Below are 14,629 nucleotides of genomic sequence, written 5' to 3' on the forward strand. Positions count from 1 at the left end.
GCCGTAAAGACCAAAGATATGATTTCTTCTCTCATAGAGTTCAATCTACTGAGAGCACGGTGGGGGGTGGGGATGGCAATGATGACAGAAGAGACTGTTAACTATAATGCCACATGATAAACACTATAGAAGGGCTATACATAACATACTATTGTGGAATGCTCTGTAGCAGTTTTAAGAATGAAATGTATTCATGAAAAAATCTCCAGGCATAAGTGTTTAAGGCAGTGGTTCTCAGTGTGGTCTCCAGACCTGCGGTTTCAGCTTACCTGAGAACTTTTGAAAAATGTTCATTCTTGGGCCTCTAATTCAGACCTACGGAATCAGAAACTCTGGAAGAGGGAACCAGAAATCTGTTTTAAACAAGCCCTCCAGGTGTTCCTGATGTATGCTAACATTTGAGAACCACTGGTTGGTTAAGAAGGAAAAAAAATTGCAAAATCAAATATATACTGTGATGCTATTTATATTTTTAAAAACACTACATGTTTTAATATGTGTGTGTGTGTGTGTGTGTGTGTGTTTGTATGTGCATAGAAGTCTGAAAGGAGACATACCAAACTGTAATAATAAGGGTTACCCTGAAGAAGGGATTAGGATTGCAGGGCAAGGAGATAGGTAAGTGGGTCTTTATCTTTTTCTGCATCATTTGAATTCTTAAGTAAGAATGTATTTGTATATTAATTGAGCAATTAAAAATAAAGAAATAGTATTTTAAATATTTTTACGTGCTCTGAAAACATGTAGGAGAGAACCATTAAATCTTCCCAGAGGAGGTTGCCTTTGAACCAAGCTTTGTGGCTGGCCCAGTCCTTGCTTTCCATCCAGCCCTGTGGCTCTCCTATGCCCAGGACCTAGCTCAGATTTTTGTATTCTGGTCCTTCCAGATGAAGGAGGTATCTCCAGAGAAGCTACAATCTTGAGTTCTGAAATAGTAGAGTGGACCAACCACTCTCCCCCTAAACTTCAAGTCTCAGAGAAACTACTAAGGTAACATGCTGAGTTGAAGACTGAACTAGAAAGAAAATGTGACTGTCCTTCAATACAAAGAAACTGCCCTCCACTCTGTGTTTTAATAGTGATGTTGCTCTAAGCATATTAGGGTAGATGAAAAGCATAAAGTAAAGATCATTATTGATTCACCCTGGGCCAGGCTCATTCAAATTCAAGATGGAAAGTCCTAGAGAGCCATCCATGTCCTTGTCTTCCAGTGTCCAGTGACAAACCATTTTGGGAAAAAAGCCATGCCCTTTAGAAGGCCAAATTCTGCATCCTATTGACCTACTCTCTTTTACAATCTGTTTTGGATCTTTTCAGCTGATGAGATTGGTGGGAAGTGACACAGGAAAAACAACAATGGTAAGATTCACCGAGTCTCTAGCATGAACATGGCCTTTTCAAGTTATCAAGATAAATAACTATCTAAGCAGCATTCTGGAGAGTTTGCTTCCAATAAAGTGAATCTGAGGAGAAAAAAAAAAGTAGTCACATTAACCTCTTACACAGCTTTCCAGGAAAAAGCTTTCATAACTAAAGGCCAATAATATGATGGCAGGAAGAAGCTCTGTAGAATGAACCAAGTTGCCCTATATAATCAAGAGGGGTAAGGAAACCAACAGCCTGGGGAGAAGCCCCTATCATTTATGATCACTTTCTGACAATCTGGATACTAGAAAGATAGTCTGATGTACTCCAACTGAGTTGATAGGCTGGGGAGAATGGACAAGTACAAAATTTCTGTTACTTCTGAAAAGGTCTGAGAGGGAGAATCAACACAATGTGCTGGGAAGTTTGACTTTGAAATCAGAATTGTATGTAATAAAAGAGTTTCTAGGGTTTTTGATATAGCAGGGGGTAACTCTGCATTAATAGATATTAGTAGGACTTGGAGACAGAAGTGTTCTCCTTGAAACAGAATTTCTTTGATTTGGGTCAAGCATTTTGCTCCATTTTGAGTTTTAAATAGGACCCTTGCTCTCTGCCAAACCATGTCAAAGCTTGTAGCTGAACTCAGAAAACTAATTATCACTCAAATTATTTGCCTTGACATGGAGGTGCTGGAAAAATTCCATCTAGTTTTTAAGATAGACATTTTTGTCACACTGGATATTTCAAAAAGTGCCTATTGGATATCTGCTATGTGCATAACACTTTATTGAGTGCTATAACAAACGCAAAGAAATACGTGTCAGAATATACTCTCAAGGAAAATATAGTACACTTAGGGAGGGGTGGTAGAGGCTGAGTTGAGTTGGCCTACATGAAAGTTAACACCAATGGTACAAAAGCAATTATGAATTTTTTTACGTTTCCATTATGATTTTTAAAAGATTTTATTTATTTATTCATGAGAGATACAGAGAGAGAGAGAGAGAAGCAGAGACACAGGCAGAAGGAGAAGCAGGCCCCGTGCAGGGAGACCTACATGGGACTCGATCCCAGGACTCCAGGATCACACCCTGGGCTGAAGGCGGTGCTAAACCGCGGAGCCACCCAGGGATCCTCCACTATGTTTTTTTTTTTAATTTAAATTCAATCTGCCAACATATAGAGCAATTATGATTTAATGCCAAAATAGTGACACTAACAAAAATCAGACTAAAGATAGAGAAATCTTTGTGGATTGAACAACTCAGGGAAGTCTTAGGGAAAAGGGAGGAAATTAAATGAGGTCTTAATAAGTAAAGGATCTTTTGCTTTTGCTACTTGCCTTTTTGTGTACTTGAGAGACTTTTTGTGGTGCTAAATTATAAGTGGTGACCACTGGTGATTGATCTAGGACAAAATTATAAAGTAAAAATGTCTTTTCTGCCTTCTCATTCTACTCTTGTCCCTAGGCAGTGCTCTAACACTTCTCAAGTTGTTTAAGAGAGATAAGAAGTAGCATCCAAGTTGCTTTCCTCTGCTTAATCCAATTTACCTGTCCTATGTTACATTTTTCTCAAGATCCACCTTCTCCTTGGAAACCAAGTACAGCTAAGGTGGTAATGATCTTCACTTTGGTTATTAATTGATTGATATATTTGGCAGCTCCCACATTCGGGGCATATATATTGAGGATTGTTAAGTCCTCTTGTTGGATAGATCCTTTAAGTATGAGATAGTGTCCCTCTTCATCTCTCACTACAGTCTTCGGGGTAAATTTTAGTTTATCTGATATAAGGATGGCTACCCCTGCTTTATTTTGAGGACTATTTGAATGGTAAATGGTTCTCCAACCTTTTATTTTCAGGCTGTAGGTGTCCTTCTATCTAAAATGAGTCTCTTGTAGACAGCAAATAGATGGGTCCTGCTTTTTTATCCAGTCTGAAACCCTGCGCCTTTTGATGGGGTCATTAAGCCCGTTCATGTTCAGAGTTACTATCAAAAGATATGAGTTTAGGGTCATCATGATATCTATTCAGTCCTTGTTTTTGTGGATTGTTCCACTGAACTTCTTCTTAAAGGGGAATTTTAAGAGTCCCCCTTAAAATTTCTTGCAGAGCTGGTTTGGAGGTCACATATTCTTTCCGTTCCTGCCTGTCTTGGAAGCTCTTTATCTCTCCTTCCATTTTGAATGAGAGCCTTGCTGGATAAAGTATTCTTGGTTGCATGTTCTTCTCATTTAGGACCCTGAATATATCCTGCCAGCCCTTTCTGGCCTGCCAGGTCTCTGTGGAGAGGTCTGCTGTTACCCTAATACTCCTCCCCATAAAGGTCAGGGATTTATTGTCTCTTGCTGCTTTAAGGATCTTCTCTTTATCTTTGGAATTTGCAAGCTTCACTATTAAATGTCGAGGTGTTGAACGGTTTTTATTGATTTTAGGGGGGGATCTCTCTATTTCCTGGATCTGAATGCCTGTTTCCCTTCCCAGATTGGGAAAGCTTTCAGCTAGGATTTGTTCAAATACATATTCTGGCCCTCTGGCCCTTTCGGCGCCCTCAGGAACTCCAATTAAACATAGGTTTTTCTTCCTCAGGCTGTCATTTATTTCCCTTAATCTATCCTCATGGTCTTTTAATTGTTTGTCTCTTTTTTCCTCAGTTTCCCTCTTTGCCATCAACTTGTCTTGTTGTCACTCACTCGTTCTTCCACCTCGTTAACCCTCCTCATTAGGACTTCTAGTTTGGGGATCCCTGGGTGGCGCAGCGGTTTAGCGCCTGCCTTTGGCCCAGGGCGTGACCCTGGAAACCCAGGATCGAATCCCACATCGGGCTCCCGGTGCATGGAGCCTGTTCTTCCTCCGCCTGTGTCTCTGCCTCTCTCTCTCTCTCTCTCTCTCTCTGTGACTATCATAAATAAATAAATAAATAAGGACTTCTAGTTTGGATTGCATCTCATTCAATTGACTTTTAATTTCTGCCTGATTGGATATAAATTCTGCAGTCATAAAGTCTCTTGAGTCCTGTATGGTTTTTTCTAGAGCCACCAGTAGCTGTATAATAGTGCTTCCGAATTGGCTTTCTGACATTGAATTGTAATCCAGATTTTGTAACTCTGTGGGAGAGAGGACTGTTTCTGATTCTTTCTTTTGAGGTGAGGTTTTCCTTCTAGTCATTTTGCTCAGTGCAGAGTGGCCAAAAACAAGTTGTATTGGGAAAAGGAGAAAAAGAGAGGAGAGAAAGAAGGAAAGAAAAGATAAAAAGAAAAAAGAAAAAAGGGAGAAAAAAAGAGAAGAAAAAGAGAAAGAAAAAGAAAGGGGAAAAAAGGGGGTGGGGGAAGCAAACAAATCAAAAAGAAAAAAAAACCCACAGGGGAGTATCTTCTGATTCTGTATATTGAAATCCCTGGACTTCCCCTGGAACTTGTCCGTCTCGCTGGTCTTCTGGGGGAGGGGCGTTCTGTGCTGATTTTCAGGTGTTAGCACTTGGGGGAGCTGCTCTGCCCCTGCCTGGTGCAGGGCTCAGTGGGGGTTGTTTACCCCGTGAGGCCCCAGGAGGAACAACCACAGTGACGGAGGCCAGCTCTAGAGCCCTGGATTCAGCTCCCACAGTAGCTACGGAGCTCTCGGTCTGTAGGGGCCTGGATGCTCCAGGGGCGGGGCCGCTGATCTGCTCAGCCTCGGGGCAGGAGCGTCCTTGCTGTCCTGGGCCCTCCCGGCCCTGCCTGTCCCGGGGGGAGGCCGGATCCTGGGCTGTGTCCCCGGCGCCCTGTACTCCCGGGCCTGCGCCGCTGGATTCACACTCCCGGTGGCGCAGCCCCCTCCGCGGAGCCGCCGCCTGAGTCCCTCCAATCTGCTCCCGGAGCCCCGCAGCCCCCTCTGCACGGAGCCTCTTCCTCTGCCCGAGCCCCTCCGAGCTGCTCCCGCCGTGCGCGCTGCAGCCCTTAGGGAGCTCGGCGCACTCTCCCCGGGGCACAGGTGTCTGTTACTGTCCCAGGGAGCCCGAGGGCATCCCCGCCCTCCTGGGTCCTGCTCTAACTCCCTGCGGGCGCCTTTCCACCCGGGAAGGTTGGTGCAGCTCCTGCTCCTCCGGGACGGGGCTCTCCTGTCCTGGGGACACTCGCCCCGGCCTCAGCCTGGCTCCTCGCGGGGCCCCTCCCCCTTGGATCCCTTTTGTGTCTTTATTTCTTTTTTTCCGTCTTCCTACCTTGATAGAAGCGTGAACTCTTCTCACTGTAGCATTCCAGCTGTTCTCTCTTTAAATCTCAGGCCGAATTCGTAGATTTTCAGGATAATTTGAAGGTTATCTAGGTAATTTGGTGGGGACAGGTGATTTGGGGACCCTACTCTGCCGCCATCTTGCCCCTCCTCCCCAAGGTGGTAATGATCTATAATGGCTAGTGTGATATTCTTTCCAAGTAGTATCTTGGAAAATATACATTACTAGTCTCCTGTGCTAGATTACACTGTTTAATTTTCACAATAATCTGGTGGGGTAAGTTGTATTCTTCCTATTTATCAGGTGAAGAAACTGAGGCCAGAGAGATGAACAATTTAACTTGTTCAATTTAATTGGTTCATTTTTATTTAATGAACAAGTTAAATAAAAGAGCTAGGATTTGAATCCAGGTTTGTCATATGATACCATTTTTTGATGACTTATCCAATCCAAAAGACTGCATGCATACACTTAAGGATTCATAACACCCTTTTAAAATTATATTTTCAGGTAATATCAATGAAAATATCAGAGTAGGGAACTCTAACGACTCATCCCTCCACAAAAACAATGAGTAAATGGGCAAAAACATCAGAATCAACTTTATTGGAGCTCTGGGAACTAATGAAAGGTTTTTATAGTTTCCAGGCAAATGCTTAATCATGAAAATGGGGTTGGGAGGCAGAATCTTTGTAGGAGAGCTTCATGACATTCTACTCACTAACTGACCAGTGAGAGAACTTAGCTGAGACTTCAGTGGCCATACACAACAAGGAATATACTTTAGAAAATTAGTTAAGTAAAGTCACTAAATAAACAAACAAGAGCAAACAACAAGCAGCAATTGAAAACTATGCAGAGAGACAACATGATTTCCAGAGTTGCCGTATCATAATATTCAAAATGTCTAGTTTTCAAACAAACAAAGGGTTGCAGAAGGGGATGTGTGTGGGGGTACAGGGTAACTGGGTGACAGACATTAAGGAGGGTATATGTTGAGATGAGTACTGGGTGTTATACTATATGTTAGCAAATTGAATATAAATAAAATTTTGAAAAATAACAATAAAAAACCAAATGTCTACTTTTCAGCAAAAATTTTCATGCAAAAAAAGACAATAGGGTCTATACACAAGAAAAAAGAAATTAATAGAAACTATCCTTGGGGAAGCTCAAACATTGGACTTATTAGACAAAGATTTTAAATTAACAAATTTAAATACACTCATATATTTAAAAATATAACAAGAAATATGGGGATCCCTGGGTGGCTCAGTGGTTTAGAGCCTGCCTTCGGCCCAGAGTGTGATCTTGAGTCCCGGGATCGAGTCCCACGTCTCTCTCTCTCTCTCGCTCTTGTGAACAAATGAATAGAATAAATAAAAAAATAAAAGATATCTGGCTCTTGTGAATAAATGAGTAAAAAAATAAAAAAAGATATCTGGCTCTTGTGAATAAATGAATAAAAAATTAAAAAATAAAAGATTTTATTTATTTATTCATGAGAGACAGAGAGAGAGAGAGAGAGAGAGAGAGAGAGAGAGAGAGAGGCAGAGACACAGGCAGAGGGAGAAGCAGGCTTCACCCAGGAAGCCCGACGTGGGACTCGATCCTGGGACTCAAGATCACACTCTGGGCCAAAGGCAGGCTCTAAACGACTGAGCCACCCAGGGATCCCCAAATAAAATCTTTTAAAAAGAAATAAAGACAATATGAATAAAGAGATGGAAATTATTAAAAATAAGAGTTCTCAGGTTAAGAATTTTAATAACTGAAATAAAAAATTCATTAGAGGAATTCAACAATAGACTTGAACCAGAGGAAAAAGAATATGTGAAGATGGGACAACTGAAATAGTGTGAGGAGCATGAAGAAAACTTAATAGTGCCCCAGAGACCTGAGGAACACTATTAATCATACTATCAAATGCATAATGGTAGTCACTGAAGGAAATACGGAGGATGCAGAAGGAATATTTGAAAAAATAATGACCAAAACTTCACAAATATAATAAAATATATGAATCTACATATCCAATAAGCTCAAGAACTCCAAGAAGGATAAATCAGAGATTGAAATCAAGACATGTTATAACCAAACTGTAAAAAGACAAAGATAATTTAGAAGGCACCCAAAGAGAAACAACTCACATACAATGGATCTTCAATACAATAAACAGATGATTTCTCACCAGAAACCATGCAGACCAGAAGACAGTGAGATGACATATTCTAAGTGTTGAAGGTAAGGGACTGTCAACCAAGAATTCCATATTTGGCAAAATTATCCTTCAAAAATGAAGGAGAAATTAAGACATCCCCAGGTAAACAAAATCCTGGAGAGTTTGTTGCTAGTAGACCTGTCCTATAAGAAATATCAAAGGGAATCTTTCAGGCTGAAATGGGATGATACTAAACAATAACTCAGACTCATATAAAGAAATAAATAGCAATGGCGAAGATAAATAAATAAATAAATAAATAAATAAATAAATAACTCAGTATTACTGTATTTCTGGCTAATAACTCCACTAGCCATAAAATTTTTTTTCCTATAAGATTTAAAAGACTACTACATAAAGCAATAATTACAAATCTATGTCAATGAGCATAAAATATATAAAGATGTTAACTTGTGATCAAAACAATATAAAGGGAGGACAGAGCTATACAGGAGAAAAGTTTTTGTGAAATATTGAACTTAAGTTGGTATTAATTTGAAGTAGATTGTTATGAGGTAAGATGTTAATTGTAATCCCTAGGAAAAATTACTAAAATTATATAGTAAAAGAAATAAGAACGTAATCAACTCAGTAGGCTAAAAAATATCTAATGTAGAGAAGGCAGTAATATAGGAATTTATGAGTTAAAATGATGTAAGATATATGAAAAACAAATACTAAAATGGCATAGGTAAGTTTTTTCCTTATTAGTAATTACGTTAAGATTAATGGATTAGGGCACCTGGGTGGCTTAGTGGTTGGGCATCTGCCTTTGGCTCAGGTCGTGATCCTGGCATCCTGGGATCGAGTCCTCCATCAGGCTCCCTGTAGGGAGCCTGCTTCTCCCTCTGCCTATGTCTCTGCCTCTCTCTGTGTGCCTCTCATGAATAAATAATAAAAATCTTTTAAAGAAATATTAATGGATGATACTCTCCAATTAAAAGGCAAAGATTGAAGAAATGGATAAATACTGTGATGCAGCTATACACTGGAGACAAGAGATTCACTTTAGAACCAAACACAAATAGGTTGAAAGTAAAAGGATGGAAAAAGGTATTTCATGCAAACAGTAACCAAAGCAGAGCTGGTGTGGTTATACTAATATCAGACAAAATAGACAAAAATTGTTACAAAACATAAAGAAGGACATTATATAATGATAAAAGGGCTAATCAATCAAGAAGATATAACACAAACATATATGGCTAATAGAGTCTCAATATATATGATACAAAACCTGACAGAATGAAAAGGAGAAATAGTTCAACAATATTGGTTAGAGACTTCAACATCTCACTTTTTAAAAATATTTATTTATTTATTTATTTATTTATTTATTTATTTATTTAAGAGAGAGAGCATGCATGCACATACAAATGAGTGGGAGAGGAACAAGCAGACTCTGTGCTGAGCATGGAGCCTGACATGGAGCTCAATTCCACGACCCTAATATCATGACCTGAGCCAAAATCAAGAGTCAGTAGATTAACTGACTGAGCCACCCAGGTGCCCCTTCAACACCTCGCTTTCAATAACAGAATAACTAGACAAAATATAAAGAAGGAAATAGAAGACTTAACAAATACTCTCAACAATCCAAATCTAAAAGACATGTAGAACTATTCACCCTACAACAGGGGATTATGCATTCTTCTCAATTGTACATGGAACATTCTCCAAGATAGATCATATATATCAGGCCATAAAACAAGTTTCAGCAAATTTAAAATGCTTAAACCATACAAAGTATGCTTTATACCACAAGAGTGAAGTTAGAAATCAATACCAGAAAAAAAAAGAAATCAATACCAGACCGAAATCTAGAAAATTCACAAATACACAGAAATTAAACAAAACACTCTGAAACAACCAATAGATCAAAGAAGAAATCACAAGAGAAAGAGAAGAATACTTTAAGATGAATGAAAATGAAAACACAACATTGAAATTTATGTGATGGACCCATCTCAGTTCTCAGAGGGAACTTTATAGCTATAAATGCCTACATTAAAAAAAGAAAGATCTTGTCAATAACCTTTCACTATAAGGAATTATAAAAAGAAAAGCAAAGTAAAACAAATAGGAGTAAAGAAATAAAAAGATTAGGGTAAATGTAAATGAAATAGAGAAAAGAAAAACAATTAAGAACAACAAAATAACAAAAAAAATCCAGAAGTTAGTTCTTTGAAAAAAATCAACAAGATTGACAAACAGATCAAGAAATAGGGTAGATTCACACTACTAAAATCAAGTGAGAAAATGGGGACATTGCTACTCACCGTATATAAATAGAAATAATTATAATAGAAAAGCCCAGGACCAGATGGTTTCACTGGCAAATTCAATCAAGTGTTTAAAAAATTAAGAGAAATCCTCATCAAAATCTTCCAAAAAATAGAAGAGGGGAGAACATCTCCTTATCCTAAGCCTGGCATTACTCATACCAAAGCTAGACAAAGACATCATAAAAAAAGGAAACTAATTCAAATATCCCTTACAAATATAAATTCAAAAATTCTTAACAAAATGCCAGCAGAACAAAACTAGCAACATATTAAAAGGATTATACAACATAAACAAGTGGGATTGATTCCAGGAATGCAAGCACGGTTCAACATATGAAAATTAATCAATATAAAATACTAGATTAAAATAATGGGGGGTAGGGGCACCTGGCTGGCTCAGCCGGTAAAGCATGAGACTCTTGATCTTGGGGTCATGAGTTCAAGGCCCACGTTGGGCGTAGAGCCTACTTAAAAAATAAATAAAAATAAGATATTGAGTTGGAAAAGCACATTATCATCTCAATGCAGAACAAGTGTTTGATAAATCCAATATTTTTTCATGATTAAAAAAAATTCAACAAGAGAATAGAAAGAAACTTCCTCAACCTGATAAAGAGTATCTAGTAAAAATCCAAAGGTAACATCATATTTAATTGTGAAAGCTTTTAGTCTTTCACAGATCAAGAACCACACAAGAATGTGTTCTCTCACCACTCCTATTCCACATTATACTGAAGTTTCTAACCAGGGCAATTAGACAAGAAGAAGAAATAAAAGTCATCAAAATTAGAAAGGAATAGCTAAAACTGTCTCTGTTTGCAAATGACATGTTCTTACATATAGAAATCTTAAAGAACCCTCATACAAAGAAACTATTAAAAGTAATAAATTAATTCAGCAAAGTTGCAGGATACAAGAACAACATACAAAATCAGTTGTATGTCTATATACTAGAAATAAACATTCTGAACAGCAAATTAAGAAAACAATTTCATGTATAAAAGCATTAAAAAGAATAAAATACTTAGGAATAAATCTAACCAAGGAGGTACAATATTTGTAAGCTTAAAACTAACGAAATATTGTTGAAAAAGATTGAAGATACTCTCTCCTCCAGCAACCCAAGATGCAGAAATGAAAGAAGGCAAAGGGAAAGAAGATGGCTCCTGCCCTGCTGTTGAGAAGAAGCGGAGACCAAGAAGGTAGTCAATTCCCTGTTTGAGAAAAGGCCCAAGAATTTTGGCATTGGACAGGACATCCAGCCCAAAAGGGACCTCACCCACTTTGTCAAATGCCCCCACTACATCCGGCTGTAGCAGCAAAGGGCTATTCTCTGTAAACATCTAAAAGTGCCTCCTACAATTAACCAATTCACCCAGGCCTTGGACCACCAAACAGCTACTCAACTACTTAAGCTGGCCCACAAGTACAGACCAGAGACAAAGCAAGAGAGGAAGCAGAGATTGTTGACCTGGGGTCAGAAAAAAAGCTATGGGCAAAAAGGGATGTCCCTACTAAGGCCACCTGTCCTTCAAGCTGGGGTTAACACTGTCACCACTTTGGTGGAAAACAAGAAGTCTCAGCTGGTAGTGATTGCACATGATGTGGATTGCATTGAGCTGGTTGTCTTCTGCCTGTCCTATGTCGTAAGATGGGGGTTCCCCACTGAATTATCATGGGGAAGGCCAGGCTGGGGCCATCTGGTCCGCAGGAGGACCTGCACCACTGTCACTTTCATACAGGTTAACTTGGAAGACAAAGGAGCTCTAGCTAAGCCGGTTGAAGTCATCAGGTGTTTCAGTTTGATGCCCAAAGCAAGAAAAAGCCAATATCACAATTTGAAGGCAGAAAGAATTCTCACTTAGGGTAGGGGTTAGCCTTTTTGTTCTATTCATACCCATCCACATGAGGGAAGGCATTCTGCTTTACTCAGCCTACCAATTCAAATATTAAACTTATATAAATACACTTTCACAAAAACACCCAGAACAATGACCAAATATCTGGGTTTCCCATAGCCTCAGCCAAGCTGACACATAAAATTAACCAGGGGATCCCTGGATGGCTCAGCGGTTTGGCACCTGCCTTCGGCCCAGAGCGTGATCCTGGAGTCTCAGGATCAAGTCCCACATCAGGCTTCCTGCATGCAGCCTGCTTCTCCTCTGTCTGTGTCTCTGCCCCTCTCTCTCTCTGTGTCTCTCATAAATAAATAAATAAATAAAATCTTTTAAAAAATTAAAATTAAATTAACCATCACACCACAAACAAACCCCTCAAAATGGATCAAAGACCTAAATGTAGAACTAAAAACTATAAAACTATTAGAAAAAAATGTGTGTAAATTCTTGTGACCTTGGATTTGGCAATGGATTCTTTGACATCACATCAAAAGCAAAGCAATAAAAGAAAAAAAAACAGATAAATGGGACTTCATCAAATTAAAGATTGTGAGCATCAAAAGACATTATCAAGAAGGTTAAAAAATAAACCACAGTATGCAAAAAAAGTTTGCAAATCATATCTGTAAAGGGTCTAGTACCCATAATATATAAAAAGAATATTTATAACTCAACTCCAGAAAGACAAACATCTCAATTAAAAAATGGGCAAAGGCTCTTTCCGGTCTCAGTCATGGGCACACGGCAGAAGGATGTTATCATCAAGTCAGATGCACCTGACACGCGGCTCTTAGAGAAGCATGTGGATTATATTGCATCCTATGGCTCCAAGAAAGATGATTATGAATACTGTATGTCTGAATATTTGAGAATGAGTGGGATCTATTGGGGTCTGACTGTAATGGATCTGGTGGGACAACTACATCGGATGAATAGAGAAGAAATTCTGACCTTTATTAAGTCATGTCAACAAGAGTGTGGTGGAGTAAGTGCTAGTATTGGACATGACCCCCATCTTTTGTACACTCTAAGTGCTGCCCAGATTCTTACTCTGTATGATAGTATTGTTATTGATGTAAATAAAGTTGTGGAATATGTTCAGAGTTTACAGAAAGAAGATGGTTCTTTTGCTGGAGATATATGGGGAGAAATAGATACAAGATTCTCTTTTTGTGCGATGGCAACCTTGGCTCTGTTGGGGAAGCTAGACGCTATTAATGTGGAAAAGGCAATTTAATTTGTTTTATCGTGTATGAACTTTGATGGTGGATTTGGTTGCAGGCCAGGTTCTGAATCCCATGCTGGGCAGATCTATTGTTGCACAGGATTTCTGGCTATTACTAGCCAGTTGCATCAAGTAAATTCTGATTTACTCTGTTGGTGGCTTTGTGAACGACAGTTACCATCAGGTGGACTCAATGGAAGGCCCGAGAAGTTACCAGATGTCTGCTATTCGTGGTGGGTGTTGGCTTCCCTAAAGATAATTGGAAGGCTTCATTGGATTGATAGAAACTGCGAAGTTTCATTTTAGCATGTCAAGATGAAGAAACAGGAGGATTTGCAGACCGACCAGGAGACATGGTAATCCTTTTCATACTTTATTTGGAATTGCTGGATTGTCACTTTTGGGAGAAGAACAGATTAAACCTGTTAGTCCTGTTTTTTGCATGCCTGAAGAAGTGCTTCGGAGAGTCAATGTTCAGCCTGAACTAGTGAGCTAGACATTGATGGAGATATGAGATATTGCTTAGTATAGTTTTGCCATCTTAACATTTCTGTAAAGTGCTTATCAAATTTAATGACTACTGTGTCACTATTTTGTATATTAATTGTATTAATTTTAATAAATTATGTAATTATACATACTGTAAAATTAAGATCTTTATCTTCAGCTTTAGATTTTTTCTGCAATGCTGTTATCCTGAGTACAGTATTTTGTTTCTGCTTAAGTGTATTTATTTGTATGTTTCCTAAACAGCAAACTATTGACTTAAAGTTTAAGTCTTGTGTTCTACTTGATTTTCCCGTGTGCTTCTTTCATGTCATATAATAATGGTTAATGTAAATTGACCTATATCAATGAGAATGTTAACTGGTAAAAATGATAAACCTATCCATATATGAATTAAAAGATTCACCAGAAAAAAAATGGGCAAAGGATTTGAGTAAACATTTCTCCAAAGAAGATATATTAATGGCCAATAAACACATGACATCATTAGTCATTACAGAAATGCAAATCAAAGCCATAATGAAAGACCATTTCACACTCATTAGCATGGCTATAATTTATTAAAACAGCAAGAAAATAACAAGTGTTGGTGAAGATGTGGAGAAATTGTAACCCTCATACACTGCTGGTGGAAGTATAAAATGGTGCAGCCACTATAGAAAATAGTTGGGGAGTTCCTCAAAAAGTTAAGCATAGAATTACTATATAATCCAACCATTCCACTGTTAAGTATATACCCAAGGGAAATGAAAACATATATCCACACAAGAACTTGTACATAATGTTCATAGTAGCATGATTTTATTAACCAAAAATGAAAACAACCCCAGTATTCATGAATTGATGAATGGATAGACAAAATGTCCATACAATGAAATATTATTTAGCCATTAAAAGAAATGAAGTAGTGATA

General features: G+C 38.5%; 2 pseudogenes; both read left to right on the forward strand.

Moving 5' to 3' along the window:
* The first annotated feature begins 11,212 nt into the window (after positions 1 to 11,212).
* Positions 11,213 to 11,951, forward strand: LOC121482608 (annotated as a pseudogene).
* A 766-nt stretch (positions 11,952 to 12,717) lies between these two features.
* Positions 12,718 to 13,900, forward strand: LOC121483088 (annotated as a pseudogene).
* Positions 13,901 to 14,629: the final 729 nt, after the last annotated feature.

This window comes from Vulpes lagopus, chromosome X (genome assembly GCF_018345385.1).
Source record: "Vulpes lagopus strain Blue_001 chromosome X, ASM1834538v1, whole genome shotgun sequence".
In the NCBI taxonomy this organism is placed as follows: Eukaryota; Metazoa; Chordata; class Mammalia; order Carnivora; family Canidae; genus Vulpes; species Vulpes lagopus.